Raw genomic sequence first — 4115 nt, 5'->3', positions numbered from 1 at the left:
GTCCAGTGGTTAGGGCAGCGGACTCGCGGTCGTAGGATTGCGGTTTTGATTTTCAGACCGGGCATTATGAGTGTTTATTGAGCGAAAACACCTAAAAAGCCCCACGTCGCTCCTGCAAGGGTTGGTGGCGAACCCTTTCATCATAACTTTCTCTTACTCTTCCTGTTTCTGTTGTACCAGTATTTCAAAGGGCCAGCCTTGTCACACTCTGTCTCATGCTGAATCTCCCCGAGAACTACGTTATGGGTACACATGTCTGTGGAGTGCACGTTAATTTCATGAGCACACTATTCCGTTAATCGAATCAACTGGAACCCTTGTCGTCGTAACCGACGAAGTGTCACAAATAATTATCTGTTAACTTAATAATTTCTCATTAATTTCAGTTTGATAATTGTATTTCTTCAACTGATTCCATTCATCGAATTAAGATTCATACTGGGCGGGAGTCACTACTGCTTCCAGCGGTTTTAATCGATTATATTGATTTCATTCAATCTGGTAGCATATATTATCAATAGCTACTTTATCTATCCACTCCATCGATTTTCCCCGTCGACTATTAATGGGAGGGTCGTGGCGTTAGAGTCCTCAGGCATCTCTTCCGTAGAGTCCTATCAGAAGCAACTGTCATTAAACTCTCCGACAGACGGATCTCCAAAGCGTGACCGACTGCAATTATGGATATCATCCAAACATCTCGTTCTTGTTCCACCCCTGGGTCTTCTGCCGATTCACTAAGCTTGAAAAATCCGTCTTGTGATTCTTTCCTGCAGCATTCTAACCACATGTACATATTTCTGAAGTTGGGGTCTCTCAATGCGGAGAAATAGGGTCTTCACTTGGAGGGACTCCTTAATCTCCGAATTACGAAACCTGTCAATTAACGTTACCCTAGAGATCCTTCGGAGGTACCCCCTTTTCGGCCGCTTGTATTCGCGATCCTACTCTTTGGATATCTGTATATCGAATTACTAAATTGCGTTTTAACATGCAGAGTCACAAGTCGACACACAGGTCTGCATAAACATAGGCAGGGTTTAATGTATATTTATCAATTCTGGCATGGAACGAAGTAACATAATGCGATTTCACTTTTGCTTATATTTTATCGATCCGAGAGATGAAACGAAGCACACAAAGTTTCCATTGTTCCACAGTTTCAACCACTCACTATTCATTAATGTTCATTAATGAAACAAACATAGAAATAAATAAAGGCATTTTATTAAAAATGTATTTATATTTTATATATAGGCTGCGGTGAATAAATTGTCTAGATTACGCAAAATTGAAAATAACACTGACATATCATTTTAACAGATATATTCACCAAAATTACATCAAAATATCTTGAAATACTGAAGAGTAAATTTATTCAATAAAATCGCCATTGGTTTCCACCACGGCCTCCAGACGACTTCGGAATCTCCTACAACTCTTTTGGACAGTCTTCTTGCTTAAGTTGGTGAACGCTGCCATAATCTTTGCCTTCAGTTCACCTTTGATGTTACAATGAGTTCTGTTGGTGTCTCACTCAACTGCGCCTCACACATAATAAAGGGGGCTGCTGTCTATGGAATTAGACGGCCAGATGTTAGGAGTGGTGTGGTCGCAGAAATTGTCCTACTGCCATGATTGGGTTCTCCTGCTTGTGTGGCATTGTGCAGAGTCCTGCTACCAGACATAGGGTCTTTCAGCAGTCACCCTCTTGACCCAGGGCAGCACTACCTCCTCCAGGCACTAGAATTTAGGCCTCCGTGTTGAGTCTGAGGCTGTGTGGGAAGATGAATGGAGGCATAACGTCGCCATCGCTAGTGATCACTGCAAATACCATGATGTTGACTGGATGTTTGATTTTTATCACGCTCGGTATATGTCCTCTGATTGCACTGTCCTCAGATTGACACCCAAACACTCTGAAATGTTTGTATTGGACTGTCCAGCGCGAATGCCAAGCAGTACAGCATGTTGTTTCCAAATTTCTGGTAGAGTGAATCGCATCATGGTACTGTTTTTCTCACAGACGGTGCCGAACTGACCCAACTATACTGTACAGTCGACAAAATCAAAAACAAACAATGCGTATGCGAGAAAATTACCCATCACAGCCTGTATATATCTCAAGTAGGGCTTCTGGAAGTAATTTTGTTAAACAGAACGAGACTGTTTTCAGGTCCAGAAGTCAAGAGTGATTGTGAGTTTTGTTCTTTCTTTTTTAAGGGTTGACCTGTCAAATATTCACGGTCCCTTCCCTGACTTTCCTGACCTTCGACGGTGTACTAGCAAATGGTGTAGACAGAGTGTGTGTCGCTCGGGAAAACCCTTGAATTTACCCCCTCAATGGGTCCCCATGCCTATACAGGCTTATACAGCAAACTCAAAAATGCCACCCTCATTCAAACGTTGCCAAGGATGTACAGTCTCCTCGTCCCCACCCTCAGCTACGCTACTGGTATCAACTGGATCCCCACCTCCACCTCTTCTTCTCCCTTATCACAATAAATGTGAAGCTGTTCTCTTCTTATCTCGAGTGTACTGTAACATACCGCGGCCGATTGATAATATATCTTCAAGTTAGACTGTAGGACGCTGCTCTATCGCAGCTAACTTTATATGCAGAGGAAGAGTCCGGGTTGGGGTTTAAAACATTCATTAAATTCACAATGCTGCCACTGTTCACAATGGGAAATTATTTTCTAAACCGTTAGCCAGTTGATTAAAGCTCGTTATAAACCTTGTCGCTGATGCCAACGTTTCTTAACCAGGATTGCACTGCAGCATCAAGGATGGGATACGAACCATCGAACTCTTGGTCCCTTCTTTCGTGACCCCACCTTTTTAAGTGTATAGCAATTTTTTCAAAAATGTAATAAAATTTACACTTGATATTTTTCATAGGAAAATATTCCTGAGTATTTGTTTGTAGCAGCATAGCTAGATACGAGGGGGCGACCTGCCCCGAGAGATTCTTTTATAGTGTCAGCGCTTCTGGGTTTTCTGTACAAGCTTCTATAGGGGCACGGTGGGGATGGTAAACTGAAGAGCTTCCCAGGTGGCATACAATCTACTGTTTGTAGTAAATAGTGTACGTCTTGCGTCTATGGCTTAGAAAGGGTAAAATGATAAAGACACCCTTCAGTTATGAATGACCATGAGATTGCACCTAGAAAGTTCCCTTCCGAGGCACAAGTCCGGGCAAAGCTGTTTATGGAAGACCAGAAGTCACACATGCATACCAACCTCCCCACAGATGTTATCCAAGGGAAAGGCAAAGGGACCGATACAGCTTGGCACCAGTGACGTTGCAACTCATTTCTACAGCTGAGTGAACTGGAGCAATGTGCAATAAACTGTCTTGCTCAAGAACATAACACACATCCCGGTCCAGGAATCGAACTCATTACTTTATGATTGTGAACCCGACGCTCTAACCACTGAGACATGCGCATTCACGTCTATGGCTTATTGTATGACATTTTCAGGATTTCTGAGAAATTAATGATGAAGAGATTTTAAAATCTTTGAAGATGAAAATATTTGATGAAAAAAATATTAGAAAAATCTCGTTGTTTACAAAACAGTTGAAAATCACCGACGCAAAATCGTTGGAGCCAAAACCTATTGAGCCATGGGTTCCACAAGGTTTATATTCAGTCCTGGGCAAGAGTCTATTCAATCAACTACTTGTAAGGTAGACTATTTTAATAAAAGGCAAAAATCGACACTGATAGAATTCGAACTCATAACTTCAAAGAAAATCCTACTTCCGTTTCAACCGCTTCCTTACTTTTCTTTCCGATGTACTTAGTTTAATGTGAAACACAGGGCGTATTGTGCTACAAAGTGGCTTCACAACATATGGGTGTACTTTGCTTTAATGCAAGATATAGATAAAGTAGCTTTCTGATAATGATAAAGTGAAGCATTCAAATCTAAGGAAACCAGTGACGGTCACGATAACAAAAGCCGATTAGTAGACTTAACCCAAATGAATAGCACATATGATACAATTCTGTGTTCTTCAGACATACAATATCTGGCATATTTTACAGATGTTTTAAGATATTATATTATTAAGGCGGCGGACTGGCATACGGGTTAGCACGTCGGTC

General features: G+C 41.5%; 1 protein-coding gene across 1 annotated transcript in view; it reads left to right on the top strand.

Moving 5' to 3' along the window:
* The window catches only part of LOC106872797 (uncharacterized), a 31127-nt gene that overhangs the window by 740 nt on the left and 26272 nt on the right, over nucleotides 1-4115 (top strand). The gene's annotated exons all lie outside the window — the stretch shown is intronic.

Source organism: Octopus bimaculoides, chromosome 7 (assembly GCF_001194135.2).
Source record: "Octopus bimaculoides isolate UCB-OBI-ISO-001 chromosome 7, ASM119413v2, whole genome shotgun sequence".
In the NCBI taxonomy this organism is placed as follows: domain Eukaryota; kingdom Metazoa; phylum Mollusca; class Cephalopoda; order Octopoda; family Octopodidae; genus Octopus; species Octopus bimaculoides.
Note: the sequence above shows the minus strand (reverse complement) of the source record. Positions and strands in the feature narration are given on the sequence as shown.